Raw genomic sequence first — 24,293 nt, 5'->3', positions numbered from 1 at the left:
CTTTCTGCCACAGCCTATTTAATCATTAATTCAATAAGAAAAACAATAGAAATGCTGAACAAGACCAGATTTCATACAAAGTGATTACAATCTCCAGATGTCATTTGGCAGTGGATTGGTGATACTTATCAACTGCTTAGTTACAAACATTTTGCATTTAAGTATTTTATTTGTTCTTGTTCTTCCTTGTCATCTCCAAATACACTGTGTTTGTGTGCATTTCCTACTCCTTGTGACCTCACTGTGTTGAAATTAAAACTCATTGCCCCATTTCCTATTCTAACTCATTTTATTCTCCCCTAGGATCATGAAACTCTTTGCTTTTCTCAGTCTTGCTTTTTTCCTACAATCTACAGCTCAGTATCCAACCTTGACATTTCCTTCTCTGGGGAGTGTCGTTCCCGTGTCACTTGTTGCCACAGTAACTTGTTATTCCATTTCTGTTGTTGGGGTGACCTCTGGGACTGATGGTTGATCTGTGGTCTGTGCAGGTGGTGAGTTCATATCTATAATAAAAGCAAAATACTGCGGATGCTGGAAATCTGAAACAAAAACAAGAAATGCTGGATTCACTCAGCAGGTCTGGCAGCATCTGTGGAAAGAGAAGCAGAGTTAACGTTTCGGGTCAGTGACCCTTCTTCGGAACTGACAAATATTAGAAAAGTCACAGATTATAAACAAGTGAGGTGGGGGTTGGGCAAGAGATAACAAAGGAGAAGGTGCAGATTGGACTAGGCCACATAGCTGACCAAAAGGTCACGGAGCAAAGGCAAACAATATGTTAATGGTGTGTTGAAAGACAAAGCATTAGTACAGATTAGGTGTGAATATACTGAATATTGAACATCAGCAAGTGCAAACCTGAAGAAAAACAACCTGAAAAAAACAGTGGGTAAGCAAACTGAACAAACTAAGATGAAATAAAATAAATGCAAAAAAAGATTGTAAAAAATGTAAAAAGGAATGCAAAAAAAAAAGGAAGAAAAAATAACTAAAAATGACTAAAAATGAAAGTAAAGTGGGGGGCTGTCATGCTCTGAAATTATTGAACTCAATGTTCAGTCCGGCAGGCTGTAGTGTGCCTAATCGGTAGATGAGATGCTGTTCCTCGAGCTTGCGTTGATGTTCACTGGAACACTGCAGCAATCCCAGGACAGAGATGTGAGCATGAGAGCAGGGGGGAGTGTTGAAATGGCAAGCAACCGGAAGCTCAGGGTCCTGCTTGCGGACTGAGCGGAGATGTTCCGCAAAGCGGTCACCCAGTCTGCGCTTGGTCTCCCCAATGCAGAGGAGTTCACATCTTCCTGATTGGCCACCTGCAGTGAAGGAACAGCTTCTCCATTTGTGTGTATGTGCCTGCAGTTGTGATGGCTGTTTACTTCCACCGCGTATGATCGAGGTGACAACTGCTCTACGCAGGTTCCAAGTTGCCACTTGGGCTGACTCTTGTTGAGTTGAAGGTTTGTACCTTGACTGGCTCTCCAATGCTCAATTCTGGCAATGCTTTGGCAGTTTTGTGAAAATGAAATCCGGCTTTCTGCCGTTTCACCTTGATTTTGTCACTCACACCTGTTGCACGCACTGCACTGACTGATGTGATTCTTGATTTCATTGCTCATGTTTGGCCAGGAGAACACTTCCCTTGCCTTCCTCAGACTCGCCTCATTTCCTTGGTGGCTTGCATGGATGTGCTTTGGCATGTTTCCTCTCAACTCCTTTGGGATAATGACTATTCCCTTTGTGCACGATGCCATCTTGTGACCACAGGAATGTCCTTGATGCTTTCATGCCAGCCTTTCATCACTACTTCTTGGGGCGGCACAGTGGCGCAGTGGTTAGCACCGCAGCCTCACAGCTCCAGGGACCCGGGTTCGATTCCGGGTACTGCCTGTGTGGAGTTTGCAAGTTCTCCCTGTGTCTGCGTGGGTTTTCTCCGGGTGCTCCGGTTTCCTCCCACAAGCCAAAAGACTTGCAGGTTGATAGGTAAATTGGCCATTATAAATTGTCACTAGTATAGGTAGGTGGTAGGGAAATATAGGGACATGTGGGGATGTTTGGTAGGAATATGGGATTAGTGTAGGATTAGTATAAATGGGTGGTTGATGTTCGGCACAGACTCGGTGGGCCGAAGGGCCTGTTTCAGTGCTGTATCTCTAATCTAATCTAATCTAAATATTTGAAGAGTTGCATCTTGTTGAGTAATTTGCTTGATTTGAGCAAGGTGCTTGTCTGTCAGATTTAATGTCTCTGCTGGGTTGATGACTTCCAGAGCATGTCGAACTGCAGCTTCACATTGGATCTGGAAGATTTCACACTCTGTTGCAGCATCCTCTATTTTCTTCATAGGGAGTGCTGCTCTCGACAGCATGTCAGCGATGTACATCTGCTTCCCTTGTTTGTTTGTCACATCCAGATGATATCTCTGTAACCGGAGTAACATTCTTTGCAGCCATTTTGGAGCAGATAGTAGCGGCTTGAGGAAAATGCTTTTAAGTGGCTTGTGGCCAGACTCGACTGTCACTTTGTCTCTTCCAAGCAGGTATCGATGAAAATGTTCACAAACAAAGACAATGAATAGGCACTCTTTCTTGATCTGAGCATAGTGTCGTTCCGTTTGCGTTAACGCCCTAGATGCAAAATGCAACCGGTTGTTCTTGCTGCAATAGGGTTGCTCCAGGTCCTGTCTTGCTGGCATCTCACTGCAGGGTGACTTCTTCATTTACGTCATAGTATTTCAGTACTGGCAGTGCCGTCACTAGTTGCTTTATTTTAGTGAACACTGCTTCTTGTTCTGTGCCCCAATACCACTGCACGTCCTTGGCAGTGAGTTGGTAAGAACACAAGAAATAGGAGCAGAAGTAGACCATGTGGCCCATCGAACCTGCTCCGCCATTCGATACAATCATGGCTGATCTTGGGCTTCAATTCCACTTTCCTGCCCGTTCGGCATATCCCTTGATCCCTGCATGATCAAAAATCTATCTATCCCAGTCTTAAATGTATCTAACGATGGAGCATCCACAACTCTCTGGGGTAGAGAATTCCAAAGATCCTCAATCCTTTGAGTGTAGTAATTTCTCCTCACTTCAGTCCTCAATGATCGGCCCCTTATCCTGAGATTCTGCCCCCGCATTCTAGACTCCCCGATCAGCGGAAACAATCTCTCAGCTTCTATCCTATCAAGACCTATCAGATTCTTGTCTGTCTCAATTAGATCGTCTCTCATTCTTCTAAACTCCAGAGAATATAGGCCCAATTTACTCAGCCTGTCATCATAGGACCCCCCCCCCCCCCCCCCTGCATCCCAGGGACCATTTCAGTGAATCTTCGCTGCACGGCCTCCAGTGCAAGTACATCCTTTCTTAAATGTGGAGACCAAAACTGTACACAGTATTCCAGGCGCGGACTCACCAAAGCCCTGTACAACTTTAGTAAGACTTATTTATTGCTGTACGCCAATCCCCTTAAAATAAAGGCCAACATGCCATTTGCCTTCCTAATAGCCTGCTGCACTCCATGTTAACTTAGTGCATTCCTTGTACAAATACCCCCAAGTCTCTCTGAACATCAACACTGAGCAGTTTCATACCTTTTAAAAAAATATTCTGCTTTTCTATTTTTACGACCAAAGTGAACAACTTCACGCTTCCCTACATTATACTCCATTTGCCATCTTGTTGTCCACTCACTTAACCTGCAGCCTCTCTATGTCCCTCCGCAGCTTACCCTTCCACTGAGCTTTGTATCATCAACAAATTTAGATACATTACTCTCTGTCTCTTCATCCAAGTCATTAATATAGAGTGTAAATAGGTGAGACCCTGGCACTGATCCTTGCGGCACCCCACTATTGACTGCCTGCCAACTTGAAAATGCCTCCTTAATGCCCACTCTCTGTTTCCTGTCTGTTAACTAATCCTCTATCCACGCAATTCCCCCCAACACCATGAGCCCTTATCTTGCCTATTCATTTTTTATGTGGCACCTTATCAAATGCCCTTTGGAAATCCAGGTATACTACAGCTACTATGTCCCCTTTACCTTACTAGTTATATCCTCAAAAAACTCTAATAAATTTGTCAAACAGGAACTCCCTTTAGTAAAACCATGCTGACTTGTTCTAATCACGGTATGCTTTTCCAAGTGCAATGTTAGGACTTCTTTAATAATAGTTTCCAGCATCTTCCCAATAGCTGATTTTAGGCTAACTGGCCTGTAGTTCCTTATTTTCTCTCTACCACATTTCTTGAAAAGCAGTGTAACATTTTCCAACTTCCAATCTGACGGGACCATTCCTGAATCTAAGGAATTCTGGAAAATCATAGCCAGTGCACTCACTGTCTCTGCAGCTATCTCTCTTAGAATCCTGGGGTGTAGGCCATCTGTTCCCAGGGACTTGTCAGATTTTAGTTCCTCGAGTTTCTCCAATACTTTTTCTCGTTTGATGTAAATTTCCTTAATTTCCTCACTCTTTTTAGCCCCTGGATTACTGCCTATTTTTGGTATGAAACTTGTGTCTTCTACTGTGAAGACAGACACAAAATATTTGTTCTTTGCCTCTGCCATTTCCTCATTCCCCATGATCTCCTGTCTCTGTCTCTAAGGGACCAATGTCTACTTTAACTACTCTCTTCCTTTTTATGTACTTATAAAATCTCTTACAATCTTGCAAGTTTGCAAGCTCTCCCTGTGACTGCGTGGGTTTTCGCTGGGTGCTCCAGTTTCCTCCCACAGCCAAAGACTTGCAGGTGATAGGTAAATTGGCCGTTGTAAATTGCCCCTAGTGTAGGTAGGTGGCAGGGAATATGGGATAACAGTAGGGTTAGTATAAATGGGTGGTTGTTGGTCAGCACAGACTCAGTGGGCCAAAAGGGCCTGTTTCAGTGCTGTATCTCTAAATAATTAAATAAATAAATCTGTTTTTATATTGCTGGCTAGTTTACTCTCATTCTATTGTTTCCCTTTTTAGAAACTTTTTGGTGGTCCTTTGCTGGTTCCTAAAACACTCCCAATCCTCAGACTTGCTACTATTTTTTGCAATGTTGTAAGCCTCTTCTTTTAGTCTAATACTCAAATTAACTTTGAGTGAACCACGAATGGGTCTTTCTTGATACATTTTTGCTTTTGAATGGAATGTACTTTTGTTGAATCCTTTGAACTGTTTCTTTAAATGTTTCCCACTGTTCATTTACTGCCATACCCTTTAGTCTATTTACCCAATAGACCTTAGCCAGTTCTCCCCTCATACCTTTGTAATTGGCTTTGTTTAAGTTCAAGATTCTTGTTTGTGATTGAAATGTGTCACTTTCAAACTGAACATGAAATTCATTGATATTATGATCACTATTTCCTATCCTGAGTGGTGTGAAACAGGGCTGTGTTCTCGCACCCACACTTTTCGGGATTTTCTTCTCCCTGCTGCTTTCACATGCGTTCAAATCCTCTGAAGAAGGAATTTTCCTCCACACAAGATCAGGGGGCAGGTTGTTCAACCTTGCCCGTCTAAGAGCGAAGTCCAAAGTACGGAAAGTCCTCATCAGAGAACTCCTCTTTGCTGACGATGCTGCTTTAACATCTCACACTGAAGAATGCCTGCAGAGTCTCATCGACAGGTTTGCGTCTGCCTGCAATGAATTTGGCCTAACCATCAGCCTCAAGAAAACGAACATCATGGGGCAGGATGTCAGAAATGCTCCATCCATCAATATTGGCGACCACGCTCTGGAAGTGGTTCAAGAGTTCACCTACCTAGGCTCAACTATCACCAGTAACCTGTCTCTAGATGCAGAAATCAACAAGCGCATGGGTAAGGCTTCCACTGCTATGTTCAGACTGGCCAAGAGAGTGTGGGAAAATGGCGCACTGACACGGAACACAAAAGTCCGAGTGTATCAGGCCTGTGTCCTCAGTACCTTGCTCTACGGCAGCGAGGCCTGGACAACGTATGCCAGCCAAGAGCGACGTCTCAATTCATTCCATCTTCGCTGCCTTCGGAGAATACTTGGCATCAGGTGGCAGGACTATATCTCCAACACAGAAGTCCTTGAAGCGGCCAACATCCCCAGCTTATACACACTACTGAGTCAGCGGCGCTTGAGATGGCTTGGCCATGTGAGCCGCATGGAAGATGGCAGGATCCCCAAAGACACATTGTACAGCGAGCTCGCCACTGGTATCAGACCCACCGGCCGTCCATGTCTCCGTTATAAAGACGTCTGCAAACGCGACATGAAATCGTGTGACATTGATCACAAGTCGTGGGAGTCAGTTGCCAGCATTCGCCAGAGCTGGCGGGCAGCCATAAAGACAGGGCTAAATTGTGGCGAGTCGAAGAGACTTAGTAGTTGGCAGGAAAAAAGACAGAGGCGCAAGGGGAGAGCCAACTGTGCAACAGCCCCAACAAACAAATTTCTCTGCAGCACCTGTGGAAGAGCCTGTTACTCCAGAATTGGCCTTTATAGCCACTCCAGGCGCTGCTTCACAAACCACTGACCACCTCCAGGCGCGTATCCATTGTCTCTCGAGATAAGGAGGCCCAAAAAGAAAAAAAAAAAGATTTCCCAGTGGATCTTTTACTATGACATTGCTTATTAACCCTGCTTCATTACACAATATGAGATCTAAGATAGCTTTATCCCTAGTCCGTTCTATAGCGTATTGCTCCAAGAAACTGTCACGAAAACATTCTACAGACTTCTAGGAAAATCTTCTAGACCACTGTTGCCAATTTGATTGTCTCAGTCAATATGCAAATTAAAGTACCCCACTATTAATACATGACATTTTTTTATATGCTCTAATAATTTCCCATTTAATGTTCTGTCCAATAATATAGCTACTGTTTGGGGGCCTGTAAACTACTCCCACCAGTGTTTACTGACTCTTGCTATTCATAATTTCCACCCAAGCTGATTCTACTTCATGATCTTCTGAGGCCAGATCCCTTCTTATTAATGTCCTTATGTCATCCTTTACTATCAGGGCAATCCCTCCTCCTTTGCCATTATTTCTGACTCTGAAATATTGTGTACCCTGGAATAATCATTTCCAACCTTGATCTCCTTGTAACCATGTCATGGTAATGGCAATTAAATCTAGATCATTTACCTCTATTTGTGCCACTAGTTCGTCTATCTTAATAGAGATGCTTTGTGCATTCAGATAAAGGAACTTCAATTTCATTTTTTAATCTCTATGCATTGGCGTAATGGTTCACACTCCAATGACCAATTGGGCAAGAATTTTGCTGAATAGTTCACAAATCCAACAAATTATTGCACTGCTTTTACTTCTGTTGGTCACCGCATCGCTGCTACCGCTCTCACCTTTTCAGGATCCGGGCAAAGAACTTTTGTTGTCAGTACGTGACCTATGTACTTGACTTCGGGCATCTTTAATTGCAATTTTTTTCTTGTTCAGCTTTAGGTTCATCTAGCAAGCTCTGTCAAGCAGTCGCACTAGATGTTGATCGTGGTCAGCAATGGCCTCTTCCATTGTGTCTCTGCATCCATAAACTAGCAGATCATCCACTATAGCTTCCATTCTGGGAAGATCACTAACTATCTCATGCTGTCTGCATTGATACTCTGGAGCCATGGAATTTCCAAACGGCACACATAAGGATCTGTATCTTCCGAACGGCATCCAGAATGTAGTTAGAAAGCTGCTGCTTTCATCCAGCTTCACTTGCCAGTAACCATCCTTCACATCTAGGGTAGTGAAGACTTTTGCCTTTGCAAGTTGTGGCAAAATTCCTTCGATGATTGGCATGGGGCAGTGAGATCTCTTCAGAGCTTTATTTAGATCATTTGGGTCGATGCATACTCTCAGTCTTCCAGGTTGTTTCACTGCTACCATGCTGCTAATCCATTCTGTAGGAGTTGTCACTTTCTTGATTACTCCCTTCTTTTCCAGCTCTTCTATCTTGTCTTTCAGGCTGGCCTTGAGGGCAGCTGGAACTTTCCTCGGCAGATGCTGAATGGGTCTTACCCTCTCATCTACTTCAAGATGATATTCTCCAGGAAGACATCCTAAACCTGTAAACACATTGTTGTACTCCTCTAGGATCTGTTCCGCAGTCCATGGTTTAGTTTGCTGTGACACATTTCAAATCTCTTTTTGCACGTTGAGGTTTACCAGTCCAAACTTTAGACTTGCTGATGAGTGGCTTTTGCTTGCCATCTATGATCTGGAACTCTAGATCTTCATTCTGGTCATTGCATTGATTTCTCAGAGCAATTTGTCCTCTCAGCACTAGTATTGTGGCATCATATAGCCTCAACCTTACTTTCGAGGGCTTCATTTTTGGGTCGCCATTTTGAGCCACTTCGCACAGGCCTGTGAAGGTCATGATGTTGCATGATGCACCGGTGTCTATATGAGACTTTATGTTGACTTGATATTCTCCTTCTGCAGTCATCATTCCAACAATCACAAACCATTTATCACCTATCAACCTAACTCAACCAACCTGTTGTATGATGTGTAGTGATTCGTCAGAATCTTTGGCTGATATCTCTTCAGTGGCCATCTATACCTGCTTGTTGTGCTTCCTTCTAGCCAAACACTGTGTGCAAAATGATTCAGCTTCTTGCAGTGAGAACACTGCTTTCCCCACGCTGGGACATGCCTTCTTTTCCTTTGTGTGATGTCCATCCTGCCCCTTGTTTGTGACCTTTCTTCCCTTTTGGCCAGGAATATCTATCAGCATAATGCAAGCCTGGTTTATTCCACCATGAATATGCTGTAACTGCTGATTTACAACATCAGCACTTCTGCACATGTTGATCGCTTTCCTGTGAGTAAGTTTGTCCTCTCTCCATAGAGGTGCTCTCACTGCAGGATCTCTTATGCCTAATATAATCCTGTCTTTAATTACATCATCTTTTAGTTGCGCAAATTAACAGGATTCTGCGAGTTATTTTAATGCAGTCACATATTGATCAATGGACTCTTTTCACCTTGGGCCCTAATATTGCACGCATACTGGTCATAAGTTACATTCACTTGGGGTTCAAAGCATGCCTTCAAGGCTTTCAAAATTTTTGCTGTCTGTTTTGTTTGTTCTTCTGAGAGATTTAGGGTGGAATACATTTTGTAACAGCCTCTCCCCAACAGTGATAAAAGTATTACTACTCATAGTTGCTCTGGTTTGTTAATTAAATCTGTCACAATTTCATAATTGTGTCATTGTGAGTGGGAAAACTGCCAGTTCTGCTTCATATCACCTTTCATTTTGATTGGCGCTAGGAGAGGAATATTTGCAGCCATTGTGTCTTACCCAGTGCTTTCAGCTGTGGCCTGCTTCTTTGTTCCTTTTCTATGGCTTTTAGCAGCTCTGAACATTCCTGTGTTCCTCTTTTAGTAGCTGTGCTTCCATACAGATCTTCAACATTCAATCTCAGCTCCACTCTGACTCCATGTTATGAGCTCACAGGACAACAGTTTTGCTTGTACTGTGTCTTTATTGAGCCTTGTGATGGCTGCCTGCAGTGAGTGCCTCATGGTAGAGGTCACATGACTATGGCAAGCCAGGAGGCACTTTAGTGCAGTATTGCATTTCTATCCCAAACAATGGGGGAGAGAACATGACAGCACAGCTGAGCCCGATCCTGTCCTTCCCTAACCTGACCCAACATTGATTGCCCAGTCTCACTTTCTGGCAGCATCAGTGGAAGCAAATGAACAACAACTAGCATTTATATAGCACCTTTAATGTAACAAAAGATCTCAAAGTGATTCACAGGAGTGTAATAAAATAAAACTTTGACACCAAGTCAAAGTAGGAGGTGTTAGGACAGTTGAGGAAAAACTTGCTTAAAGAGGTAGTTTTAAAGGAGCACTTTTAAAGGAGGAGGAAAAGTTTAGGGACAGAATTCAGAGCTTAGGGCCGGATGGCTGAAAGCACAGCTATCAATGGTGGGGCAAAGGAAGTGGGGGATGCACAAGAGGCCAGAGTTGGAGGAACACACAGTTCTCTGAGGATTATAGGACTGTAGAAGTTTACAGAGATAGGGATGGGCAAGGCCATGGAGAGATTTGAATACGAGGATGAGAATTTTAAAATTGAAGTGTTAGTAAACTGGGAGCCAGTGTAAATCAGCAAGCACAGGTGAGATGTTTGAACAGGACTTAGCATAGGATAGGATACAAGCAGCAAAGCTTTGGATGAGCTCAAGTTTATGGAGTGTTGAAAATGGCAGGCTATCCAGGAGACCATTGGAATAGTTGATCTGGAGATTACAAAAGGGTTTCAACAGCTGGTAGGCTGAGATGTAAACGGATATTGGCCATATTATGGGGTTGGGGAAGGGAATCGGTGGATAGGGAATGGACTTTGTGGCAGGCATAAAAGTCAGTGGCTTAAGTCTTCTCAGTGTTTCATTGGAGGAAATCTTGGGTCATCCAGGACTGGATGTTGCATAAGCAGTCTGACAACACAGAGCCAGTGGAGGGCCATGAGAGGTGGTGCTGAGGTAGAGCTGGATATCATTGGCATACATGTGGAACTTAATGTTATTGCTTCAGCTCATGTCGCCGAGGGGCAGCATGTAGATGAAAAATAGAAAAGGAAAGTGGAGACCTGGTTATGGACACTGGTAAATTGGAGCACCTTCATGGCTCCCTGGCTAAGATTAGCTAAGTCAGTACAGATCAGAGATTGAATCTGGTCTCTGTGGGCCAACACCACACTGCATGATGCATTTACTGACTGGGCCATTAGGGAAGATCGTGCATTTATTGTTTAACTATATTTAGATCTTTTTGCTTATATTAATATAATAAGGGCAAAAGAAACAAAGATGAGAATTCTATGCTTGAACTAGAATTGGATGAATCAATTAAGTGTTACAAGTTTTTAATTGCCTGACTTTTAAGTTTCATTTTTGTGACATTACTTCACAGTGTTTTGTTATTAAAGCTAATGTTATCGTTGTGCTCAAAACAGTGATGTGCATGCCAGAATTTAAGATACTTGAAGGATGAGGAGGAATTCAAGACCAAAGTGGGGGAACTTGGGAAATGGAACATAATGCCCAAGTCAAGAAAAAGAGGAACTAGAGGCCTGTTTTGGATGGGAAATGAACTATGGACTCCAATGAGCAAAGGTATGAAAAATAAACCAGAGCAGGATGAGAAAGTGGTTTGTAGGTGAAAAGATCAGAACAGCAAACGAACCTCAAGCACAAGAGAACAAAGAATTAGTACCCTGATTGAGAGAGGAGGGGTGGGGACGGGGAAGAGGAAGTAGAAACGTATGCAGAATAATCAAGTAACAAGAGCCCTGAACAAAATGTGGTTGAAGAGAAAAAGATTACAATCTAAAAAAGACAGTAATTAAAGACTGTGAGAAAAGACAAGGAGATAGAAGAACTAAATTTTCAAACAGAATGAGGGAAGTAGATTTGAGCCTGGAGGAGAATAAGAACTAGGGGAACAGGAAATAGGTTAGAAGAATTTAAGCTCTAAAATTAGGAATCGAAGTGGAGGGGACAGAGCAATGAACAAGAAGGGGACCTGGGCAATGTAAAGGAAAGAGGACAGAACAAGTGAGTTGAGTGTGTTGAAGTGACCTTATTGTCCTACCTTAAAGAAAGAACGTTTTAGTACAAGCTCTGTCCCCTCCACTTTGCATTAATTTAACTACCACGCAGTTTTGTTTCTTGCACTCCAGGACTCAAATTCCTGGAAATACTTACCCAACAGCAATTCACTACTTGGACTGCAGCAGTTCAAGAAGAAGGCTCACCACCACCTTCTCTAAGGATGGGCAATAAATTCTGTCCTTGCTAGAGATGCCCATATCCTGAGAATGGATAAAATAAAGACCGCAGAGTTGTGATAGTCTATAAATAAATTATCCAGGTACATATTAGGTGAGGAAATAGCAAATTATACCCATATATGGTGAGAATTCATAAGCATATGGTGGGAGTAGTATACTAGTAAATCAAGTGGCTTATTCAAAAATGTATGTTTCCATCAAATTAATAACATTCTACCATGTAATACAACTTAATTAATAACGTAAGTTTTACACAACAGCACCCTATTTAATTTAAGCCTGTGTAATTTAATTTAATTTAAGCCTGTGTAATTGGGTGGTCCAATTAATATAAAGCCCTGTAGGCTTTTTTAAGTGTGGTGGGGAGTTAAGTCTATTTTACCATTAATATAATTTACTTGTAGTTTCGTTAGCAAATGTTTACATTTTCTTTAGTTGTCTTTACATTTCAAAATAATGCATTATCTAGGTATATGCCTTTAATATCCAAGTATATTGGATTTTTTTCTCCCCTCCCCCTCCCTGAAAGATAGAAGTAAAACAGATGCTTGAAACAGCCATAAGAACTGATCTCAGCGTGGGGCCTACTGCAACTGTTTCCTGTGAGAACAGCCTAGGCCTCAATCTCTGTGTGTGGTATTACCTGCTTCACAGACTTTCTTTCCCCTCCCTGTCTTTCTCCTTTATTACCTCCTCCTTACCCTTTTCCCTCAGGCTAGCTCATCAAGCTCAATTACATAGCAGACAGCCAAACGATTGCTAGTCTTTAATTCTGGATTCGAAGTAGCACCTTCAGCCTGAAGACTAAATGTCATCTTCACATGTTGCCAGCAGCACCATGTGTTACACATTAACTCCGTTTTTCTCCCTTGCCCCTCACAGATATTGCAATTAGCACCCTATCTGTCACTTCCTCATGCAGAATGTGAAAAATGGTCTGCAATGATGTAAGAGTAAAGTGAAAGCCAGAGGCCAAATAGTCCAACAAAAAAAGTAAAGTATTGCCAATATTTAGAACATTTTTGTCGGAGAGACCAAATCTGTCTCCAATTCTCTTTCTCCCCTGGAGACCGTGCGAGGAGTAAGGCTATGTTAATATTGGGACAATTTCTGGGCTCAGTACTTGAATCTGCTATAACATACATGTTTAATTCTTCAATATAATCCCATGCCTTCCCTTAACCAAGGCACACATTGTGGTATATTTCTGCATCAGAGAGAGAGGGACACTACCCACACCCGCTTAGTGAAAGCATTGACACCAATGGAAAAGAAAATCAAGTAGAGTATTAAACAAGCTGCGAACACTATTGCCATTTTGTTATCTTTTAATTCATTCACAGGATGTGGGTGTTGCTGGCAAGGCTAGCATTTATTGCCCAACCCTATTTGTCCTCGAGAAGGTGGTGGTGAGCAGCCTTTCTGAATTCAACTGAGTGGTTCACTCAGCCATTTCAGAGGGCGGTTAAGGTTCAACAACATTGCTGTGGGTCTGGACTCATATATATGCCAGTCCGGATAAAGGCGGTAGAATTCCTTCCCTAAAAGGCATTAATGAAACAGAGGGGTTTGTACATCAATGGTTACCATTACTAATACTAGTTTTTTTATTCCAGATTTTATTTTATCTATCTCCAGCTGCGGTGGTGAGATTTGAAATGTCTGTGGATCATTAGTCCAGGTCTCTGGATTACTAGTCCAGGAACATAACCACTGTGCTCCCGCCAAAGATGAATTGCACAACCATGGTGTCAGAGCTTTCCCTCCAGTCCCAAATTTCCCTAAGAATGTAATCAAAGCATGCGTGTGCATATATATGGAGTACTTTCCATTTGAGTTCAGCCTGAACTTGAGGTCGGCTTGAATCAGAAGCCAATCTGTTTCCACATGTGGAAACTATGTTTTGTGCTATGATGTGGTTTATTCAGAGAAAAAATAGGCCACTTGATGATGAAGGGCAACTGGGGACATTCAGAGCTGGGAATTGGGTAAGTCAGCAAATCCCTTGGCAACGTCTTTTGAACGGGAACTATTCTGAGTCTCCTCATGCCTGATACTTCAGGTTTCCTTAATGAAGTCATAATCATTGTAATATTAAACAAAAACAGAAAATGTTGGAAATACTCAGCAGGTCTGGCAGCATCTGTGGAGAGAGAAACAGTTAATGTTTCAGGTCTGTGACCTTTCATCAGAACTAAGAAAAGTAGAAATGTAATAGGTTTGAACAAGCGAAAGGGGGAAGAGTAGGGGAGTGGGACTAGGTGAGTTGGTCTTGCTGAGAGCTGGCATGGACATGACAGGCCTTCTGTGTTGTAACCATTCTATGATTCTAAGAACAAAAAGAGAATGTCTGTGATAGGGTAGAGGGCAGGAGAGTTTAAATGACAAAAGGTTTCATGGTGCAAAGCCAACGGGAGTAGTAATGGGACAAGTGAAGAAACAAAAGATGTGTTTAGAGGTGTGAATGGCAGGATAGCTGCCGTCTGAACGCAAAGTAAAGGAATTCAGAAACAAGAGGGGGAAAAAAACCAGCAAAAAAGCACAAAACAAAATGGGGACAGAGGTTATAATATAAAATTGTTGAATTCAATGTTGAGTCCAGGAGGGTATAAAGTGCCCAATCAAAAGATGATGTGCTGTTCCTTGAGCTTGTGTTGAGCTTCATTGGAACACTCTTGCAGGCCAAGGACAGAAAGGTCTGAGTGGGAACAAGGTAGAAAATTAAAATGCCAGGTGACTGGAAGCTTGGGATCATGCTTGCAGACTGAACAGAGGTATTCCACAAAGTGTTCACCCAGTCTTTGTTTGGTCTCCCCAGTCTAGATGAGACCACATCGTGTGCAGCAAATACTGTGCACTAACTTGAAAGAAGTACAAGTAAATCGCTGTTTCATTTGGAAAGAGTGTTTGGGGCCTTGAATGGTGAAAAGGGAGGAGGTAAAAGGACAGGTGTTACATCTCCTGCACTTACATGGAAAGGTGCCATAAGAAAGGAAGGGGGTATTGGGGGTAACTGAGGAGTGGATTAGGGTATCATGGAGGGAATGGTCCCTTCAGAATGTTGAAAGGGAAGGGAAGGGGATGATGTGTTTGGTGGCATCATGCTGGAGGTGGCAGAAATGGCAGAGCTTGATGTGTTAAATACAGAGGCTGTTGGGGTGGAAGGCGAGGACAAGGGGGACCCCATCATGGTTCTGGGAGGGAGGGAAATTTGTGAGAGCAAAAGTGCATGAAATAGAATGGACATAATCGAAGGGCCCGATTAATCACACTTTGGGTGGGGGGGAGGGGTGGCAAAATCCTTGATTGAGGAATAAGGAAGATATATCGAAAGCGCGGGTGTGTAATGTGGAATTGTCCAAAGAGATGTGACAGAGACAGAGAAACTGGGAGAATGGACTAGAGCCCTTACAGGAAGTGGGGTGTGAGGAAGTATAGTCCAGGTAGCTGTGGGAGTTATTGGGCTTACAATGAATATTGGTTAATAGATTGATTAATTGTAATATTATTGATCTTGAAAGATAATTTTATGATCACACCATCCTCCTGCAATACTTCTCTGTTGTCTAGCTCTGTGGAACTGCACTTGCTTGGTTCTGCACTTAGCTAGCCAGACCATCTCTAACAATGGCTTCCCTTCCAAGATGCACCATCACCTCCAAAATAACCCAGAAAACCATACTTAGCACCTTCCTCTCACTCATCTACATACTTGTGGTCATCTTCCACAAACATGGGGCAGGAGGGGGCAAATTTTCAACTTTACTATCAGTAACACAGTGGAGTGGATCACCCATCTATTGTAGAACACATCCAATTTTTGTTCAATTAAATACTACTCCCAGGGTCAACTTCCACATGGACGCTGCTGACACCCAGCTCTATCCCCCACCAATTATATTGATGCCGCCAATACCTTTGTGCTGTTAGACTGCTTGTTCAATGTCCAGTTCTGAATGAGTTATGATTCATCCAGCTAAATAATGGAACATCATCTTTGGCCCCCGCCACAAACTTCATACCCTTGTCACCAGAGTCAATCTGAATCCCAGGCCACTGTCTCAGGCTGAACAGGACTGTACACAACCTTAGCATTATGTTTGACCCTGAGCTGTACTTCTGACCTCACATCCTCGCCATCAAAAGATCTACTTACTTCCAGCTCCATAACATTTTCTGCTTCCATCCCTACATCACCCCATCTGCTGCTGATACCCTCATCCATGCCATTGCGTCCTTCAGACTTGATTTTACAATGTTCTCCCAGGGTGAATTTTACAGACCCGCTTGATGTCGGGGGTCGTAGCAGAGGGGGCTGGAAAATGCCTCCAGCAGAGGCCCGCCATGGGCCTCGACACCAGGAAGGCCCAGCCCCATATTGCCGATGGTGGCGAGGCCTCGTGGTGGTACCCCCACTGCTTGGCAGCGGAAGGCAAATCTGAATATTTAAATAAATGTTAATGACTGAATAAATGTGCTACCTGCTCCCAGCATCCGTCCCCCTCTGATATTGACGCCAGTGGCCGGCACTCCCACGCCTTTGGATGTCCGTTCTGAGATCTGATGCAGGACACAGGTGGGGAGGGGAGAAGAGGTAAGTATTTCAGTGTGAGAGTGGGGGAGTGGGGACAAACTAATATGATTGGTGGAGGGGATGGTGGGAAGAGGCTGAAGGTAAAAGTTTATAAGCTTTGTGGGGGGAAGGTCAGGTACATAAGTTAAGTATTTTGATGGGGAGACAGGGCAAGGAATTAAATGTACAGTTGTTGGGGGGTAGTGGGAGAGGGTCTAGATCAATATGTTTTATTTTTTTAAACAAATGTCCCTTTAAAATTTAAATTCTACTGTGGGGCTCAAAGTCCTTTGGGCAGGCGGTGGCATAGTGGTAATGTCACTGGACTAGTAATCCAGAGGCCTAGGCTAATGCTCTGCAGACATGGGTTGGAATCCCACCATGGCAGATGGTGAAATTTGAATTCAATTAATAAATCTGGAATGACAAAGCTAGCGCAATGGTGACCATGAAACCATTGTTGTTTGCTGTAAAAACCCATCTGGTTCACTAATGTCCTTTCGGGAAGGAAATCTGATATCCTTACCTGGTCTGGCCTACATGTGACTCCAGACCCAGAGCAACGTGGTTGACTCTTAAATGGCCTAGCAAACCACTCAGTTGTATCAAAACTGCTACAAAGTCTAAGAAATTTCCTTTCCAATAACACTGTTGGTGTACTTACGTCCCAAGGACTGCAGCAGATCAAGAAGGCAGCTCACCACCACCTTCTCAAGGACAATTAGGAATGGGCAATAAATGTTGACCTAGCCAACGATGCCTACACCCCATGAACGAATAAATAAAAAAAACTCTTCCTATATCCTATCCCACTCAAGTCCCGATCACTCATCACCTCACTGACCTGTTGGATCTGGTGCCTCACTGCCTCAAATTTACATTCTTGTCTTTGTGTTTAATTGCATCCATGGTTCAACTCCTCCTTACTTTGGGAACTGTCCTTCAGCCATACAACCAATCCCTCTAAATGTTCAGTTCATCTGACAACAGAGTCTTGAAACTCCTCCTCTTTTTGTTCCACCTTTGGTAGCTGTGACTTCAACTGCCTAGGTCCCACTCTGGAGCCCCCTCCCTAAACCACTTTGCCTCTACTTTCCCCCTTCTCCTTTAAGGCCGTCCTTACAACCCACCACTTTGACCATGATTTTGATCCCCTCACAATCTCTCTTTCTTTGGCTTATCATCCATTTTTTCACATCTCTGTGAAGAACCTTGGAATATTTTTCTATATTAAAGGCACTATATAAATGCAAATTATTGCTGTTGTCGAAAAATAGGATTGTTTTCTCATCAAGGCCTTTTTGTCCTTTTCTTCCTTCAATACATTACCCCACTGATTTTTCTCTTGTTCTTTCTAAGCTGCAATTTCACATTCTTCCTCCATTTGCATCTTCAGTGTGTTGAAATCTTTGCAGATCCTTATTGTAACTTCCTCCTTCCCTGGACCTCAAAACTCCGGAACTCCTTATATCCCTCAGCCACGATTCCTCCTATAATATGCAGGCTTTTAAAACTTATACTTGGTTAAAGCCCAAACCACTCAGTTTATTTTCTCTTTTCCCCTCCTCTTTTTCAATATTGGTGGTCCTGCACTATGGGCTTTATATTTTCAATGTAGATATAAAATTAAAACCACACTGCACAACCAGTTTTTATGTTTGCTTTGAAAGAATAAATTTCAAGCTGCTTTAGTGATGGAGCCCTGCAATTCCAATACCAAGAAACATACATAGAATCATAGAATGACACAGCACAGATGGAGACCCATCATGCTTGTGCCAGCTGTTTGAAAGAGTTATCCAATTAGCCCCACTTCCCTGCTCCTTTCCCATAGCCCTGCAAAATTTCCCCCCTCTTGTATTTGTCCAATTCCCTTTTGAAAGTTACTATTGAATCTAATTCCACCACTGTTATCAGAACAACTCAACAGAAGAATCGCAACAACTCTCAGCATAGTTTTATTCCCCTTGTACTATTTTGACAATTGCCTTAAATCTGTGTCCTCTGGCTACTGACCTTTCTGCACCTGAAAACAAGCTCTCATTATTTACTCTATCATGATCTTCATGATTTTGAACACCTCTATCAAATCATTTCTTAGCTTTTTCTGCTGTAAGGTGAACAACCCAAGCTTCTCCAGTCTCTCCACATAACTGAAGTCCCTCATCCCTGGTACCACTCTGGTAAATCTCTTCTGCAGCCTCTCTAAGGCCTTGATATCTTTCCTAACTTGTGATGTTCAGAATTGAACACAATACTCCAGATGAGGCCTAGCCAGTATTCTTATAAAGGTTTAGGATAGCTTCCTTGCTGTAGTACACTATGCATATATTAATATACTTAAGGATGCCATACACTTAAGGCAGGGCTAAAGAGTGGTGAGTCGAAGAGATTTAGCAGTTGGCAGGAAAAAAGACAGAAGTGCAAGGAGAGAGCCAACTGTGTAGCAGCCCCGACAACCAATTTTATCTGCAGCGCCTGTAGAAGAGTCTGTCGTTCTAGAATTGGCTTTTATAGCCACTCCAGACGCTGCTCCACAAACTACTGACCACCTTATCCATTGTCTCTCGACAAGGAGTCCAAAGAAAAAAAAATTATGTCATAAGCTTTATTAAGGAGGGAACAAAATTATGCTGTGATTTGGAATGCACTGCCTGAAGATGGTGGTGGGAGCAGATTCAATAGTAACTTTCAAAAGGGAATTGGATTGTAAGGGTAAGGACTTGCCCTGGTACCCAAAAACGCCTTGGGAGTCAGATTTCTTTTCCAAACAAGCAATCTTTATTACGAGCATGCAAGGAGAAGTCCTACTCACATGAATGATCATAGGGGTTCTACTAGTACAATGTTTGAGCAGTCATGTTATACAGTTACAGGAGGTTTACTTGACAAGCTGTTTCTTTAATTACATCATCTTCCCATCTTACTATCTTCCCTAATCTCATCCTGCCTTGATCATATTATTCACCTCATTAACCTCTTGATTAGGTTATTCATGTGATTCGTGTGTCTAACGGGCAAGCCTTTCTCAAGTTTCAGGGACTTAAGTTATGCCAAGTATCCCATGATACCCTAAGCCAGTCTCCCCTACAGGATAAATAAATGAAGGAAAAAGCTTGCAGGGCTATGGGGAAGAAGCAGGGAAGTGTGACTAATTGGAGAGCTCTTTCATAGATTCGTGTATATATACTCCCATGTCTCTCTGTTCCTGCACCCCCTTTAAAATTGTACCATTTAGATTATAATGTTTCTCCTCATTCTTCCTACCAAAACATATCGCTCCATACTTTTCTGTATTAAATTTCCTCTGCCAGTCTGAAAAACAACTGTTCACCTCTACTTTCTGCTTTCATTTCCTTAGCCAATTTTGTATTCATGTTGCCACTGTCCCTTTAGTCCCATAGGCTTTAATTTCACGAACTAGTCCATTATGTGGTACTTTGTCAAATGCCTTTTGAAAGTCCCTAAACACAACATCAACCGCAGTACCCTCATCAACCCTCTCCATAACTTCATCAAAGCAGTCAATCATGGAGGCACTTCCTGCGTACATAATTATTTATCCAGGACACACAAAGCATCCTAGAGTTGCCATATTGCATAGGAAGTGCAGGCAACTAGTCTCAGCTGTCCTATCATTTTGATAAAGTCTATATACTTGTTTTTAGTTTAGTATCCCCTTACTCCTATTTATTATCTAATTATTTATGTGTACTAGATTCTTATTTAATGCAATTTAGATCCCTTTCATATTTGTATCCACTATTTAGTTAATTTTAATCCTTTAGATCTAACTAATTATCCTGATTATTTATATATTTACTGTTGCACCTTGGTTTAAATTACTTAGTACTTCCTTTCCCCATGCACTGAATTTCCACTCTTGCCAAATTCCAGTTGCCACTCTTTTTAGCAAACTACTACATTTATCTGATTTTCCAAGGTCTGTGTGCACAGCTGTGTTAGCAAATATCCCTTCAATTTATACTTTTTAGAAAAACACTACTCACAACTGGTCAGTCAACAGCCAGCCACATCATTAAACCCATTGCAAAGACTCCCATTTTCATCCATACTCCCAACAGTCACTCAATCTCTTGGAAGGGGCAACAGAAACAGATAAATAACATTTGCCCAATTTAATTGAAAGCTCTGGGAAAGTCATCTCTGATCCCTGTAGTCATTCAGGCTCCAGGAGACTATGGTCACATGTACCACTATCCCCATTAACCCACCTAACCACCATAACTTGAGATGGCTTCCACTCGCAAGAACTTGTCCAGCTCCCTTTTTAATACTTGCAGCAAATCCACACTCACCACACATCCTGAAAACTTATTCCAGGGGCTGATGTTTTACTGTGAAAAGAGTTGCTTCCTAGCATCTAACGTAACTTTAATTTTGCAACTTGTACTGATGCTGCCTAGTTCTCTCCTGCCTATTTAGGTCAAGCAAACTATCTAGACAGAGATATTCAAATCCCTTTTTCAAAAAAACCCCTCATCATATCCCTTTTTCCAAAGTAAAAAGTTATTTTTTTTTTATTCGTTCATGGGATGTGGACATCGCTGGCAAGGCCAGCATTTATTGCCTTAATTGCCCTTGAAAGGTGGTGGTGAGCCACCCTTGATAACAAAGGGTCCTTAAACTAAGCATCAGTCCAGTAGTCCTCCTCTGAATCTTTTCTTAGGACCTGGATATCCCCCATCATGTGAACGGATCAAACCTGAATGTAGTATTCTAGATGTGATTGGACCAAAACCTTATACAGAGAAAAGATTTTGCCTCTAGTTTTATATTTAATTATTTTGGCTATACATCCTAACATACTATTCACTTTTGCAACAGCCTTAAGCAACTGGTCATGCACTTTCAATGACTCATGAACCACAAACTCTAGATATTTTTCTTGTTCGATAATGTTGAATGATCGGCACAGCATGTTTTAGGCTTGGAAGTGCCCTGTCCAAATGCATTGTGCTGTTCTTGTCTATGGTAACAGACATCTGCCATGGACCCATTCCCTCATTATGTCTAGATTCACCTTCAATCTTTTTCTATCTAAGGTTCTTGCACCCACATAGATCCACGTCTCATCCATAAACTTATGGTTCATTCCTCCAGATTGTTAATCATGATGGTGAAAGGCAACTGTTTTAATACAGATCCCTATGCCCAGAGTGCCTCATGCTAAATTCATCCATGTAGTCACTCAGGCTGTGACTTCTTCTATGGAAAGGGTTCCCTTGTGCTTGACTTGGCTGGAGCAACCACATGCCTCATGGTGATGAAACATACTATGTTGTGGAGAGAAGAGGAAAATGAGCAATGCGCATTCTTCAATACTTTATCATTTGTGTCTATTATTTTCTCTTTCTGCAATACTCTGTTGAATCTGGAAGCTTTCAAGAAGGTTTTTTGATGGCCTCTAAACCTTTGGGTACATTGTTTGACTTTGCAACCTTACTGACCATTCCAATCCCAGTGATAAAAGTTGTGAGTAAAACACTGTTTTTATGGTATATTTCCATCAAATTCTGCTTTCTTTTCATCATGTGCTTATGGTCTATTTTCTTGACAAGAACTGGTCAACCTACACACATATATAACCACCGACACACAGTCAACAATTATATAAATGAAGCTCTTTTCAGGAGGCTCGCTAAAAACCACACACACATGGAAATCATGAAAGCAAGCAGACTTCATAATCTGTCCTGTAACCATTTCACCGGCAGTCAGACTTATTGGCATTGGGACAGCTAACTGGCTCCAGCTCCATGAAGAACACATGGATGTGTTTGGACTGTAGGTAAACCAGTTTAATTTTTTAGCCAATAATCTGTATCACTGCCAATAAATCTTGCTACTGGTGCAAAATATGGATTAGTAAGCCTGTTACTTCAGCAATTTTCATATTTTCTTGCACAGTTTTGGTGATTCAACTACTTGTCTAGCAGCAACATCAATACTGGGGAAATTAATGCTTTCCCACCTTTAATCAAGCAGCTGTGGTACAGTATAGGATAAGTTTCCTCTACCCAGTCCTAATAATCCTGTTCTCAAAGAACCAATATAGTCTGAGCCTATGGGTAGTTCCATTTTGAAGGCTCATGTATAAGCCCAGGTAGTTCTCTAATGCCCTTGAGAGAAGAAAACCTGCCGCCATCAATACTTACCTGGATTATCCATGACAAAGACTTTGTACTCTGGTGAGTGGTTCATCTCCTAACTCTTCAAACCCCCTCTACTGTCTACAAGATTCAGGTCAGGAGCGTGATGGAATATTTATCTCACCTGGATAGCTGCAGCCATAACACAAGAAGCTCAACGCCATCCAGGATAGAGCATTACACTTAATCCTAACCTCTGCCACTGAATTAAATATCCATCTCTCCAGCATCAGGACATGGCTCACTGTGGCTGCCCTATGTACTATCCACACAATGCACTATAGTAACTTGCCACGCTTACTTCAACCTAACTGTCGCAAAAGACAAGAGCAGCAACACCATGGGAACACTAACACCTTCAGGTTGTCTGTCAATTCACACACGCATTAGTGACATTCCGTTACTTATTCTGGAAACACCATCACCACAAGGACTGCAGTGACTCAAGGAGAAGATCCATCATACCTTCCTCAGGGAAATCAGGGATTGGAAATAAATTCAGCCTTCAGTGTTGCCTACATCCCAAAAACAATTTTTTTTTAAAAAAACAGAGCAGCATTGAAACTGACAACCTCATTTCACTTATAACCCTGAGCAGAATGAAAAGATTTTTTTATCCTATTGGACTGGTGTGAACAAAATGATTTAATACACTGGGTCAACTAATACTCTTCAAACTGATGGCACCACTCAGTTCCCCCTTCAAACAATTGCACCATCCATTTTCCCTGTAGCTAACTATGCTACCCATTCCTCAGGGATTAATTTTATTTCTATTGGCCATTCTTACTTTTGGTATTTCTGTGTGTTTTTGTTCTGACGTAAATGGAATTGCAATAAAGCTTCAGGGACATGAGCACCTTGGTGTCTTAAAGAGCTTTCAATACATCCTAATGATTATTTCCATATATCCATTGCCAGAAGCGAAGAACCAAAACTGCATCACTGCTAACTTAACATAGCTCTAAGTAACCTAAAGAGAGGAGAAAATAATCGCATTTGAGTATAAAATATAGATAAGACCCAATAAAACTCACTGAACCACAATCATGTTTAGGATTATGATTGAGAAAAGGGGCCAGGAATTGGGACTGGCTAAATTGCTCTTTCAGAGATCCAGCATGGGCTTGATGGGCCAAATGGCCTCCTTCTGTGCAGTAACCAATATCCCAGGTCTCACAGATTTTATTTGTTCTGTGTCGTCCTGGTATTGATTGGATCACTTACATGTCAGTGCCAAAGACCAGCCTGAAACATTTGCAATCATATTCAGCCAGAAGTGCCAAGTGGATGATCCACCATCAGCCTCCTCCTGAGGTCCCCAGCATCACAGATGCCAGTTGTCAGCAAATTTGATTCACTCCACATGATGCCAAGAAATGGCTGAATGCACTGGATACAGCAAAGGCTATGGGCCCTGACAACATCCCGGCTATATTACTGCAGATTTGTGCTCCACAACTAGCCGTGCCCCTAGTTAAGCTGTTCCAGTATAGCTACAACACTGGCATCTATCTGACAATGTGGATAATTGCCCAGGTATGTCCTGTCCACAAAATCAGGACTAATCCAATCTAGCCAATTACTGCCCCATTAGTCTACTGTCAGTCATCAGTAAAGTGATGGAAGGTGTCATCGTAAGTGCTATCAAGCAGCTCTTACTCAGCAATAACCTGCTCACCAATGCTCAGTTTGGGTTCTGCCAGGGCCGCTCAGCTCCAGACCCCATTACAGCTTTGGTCCAAATATGAACAAAAGAGCA

Source organism: Heterodontus francisci, chromosome 8 (genome assembly GCF_036365525.1).
Source record: "Heterodontus francisci isolate sHetFra1 chromosome 8, sHetFra1.hap1, whole genome shotgun sequence".
NCBI classification, from domain to species: domain Eukaryota; kingdom Metazoa; phylum Chordata; class Chondrichthyes; order Heterodontiformes; family Heterodontidae; genus Heterodontus; species Heterodontus francisci.
Note: the sequence above shows the minus strand (reverse complement) of the source record.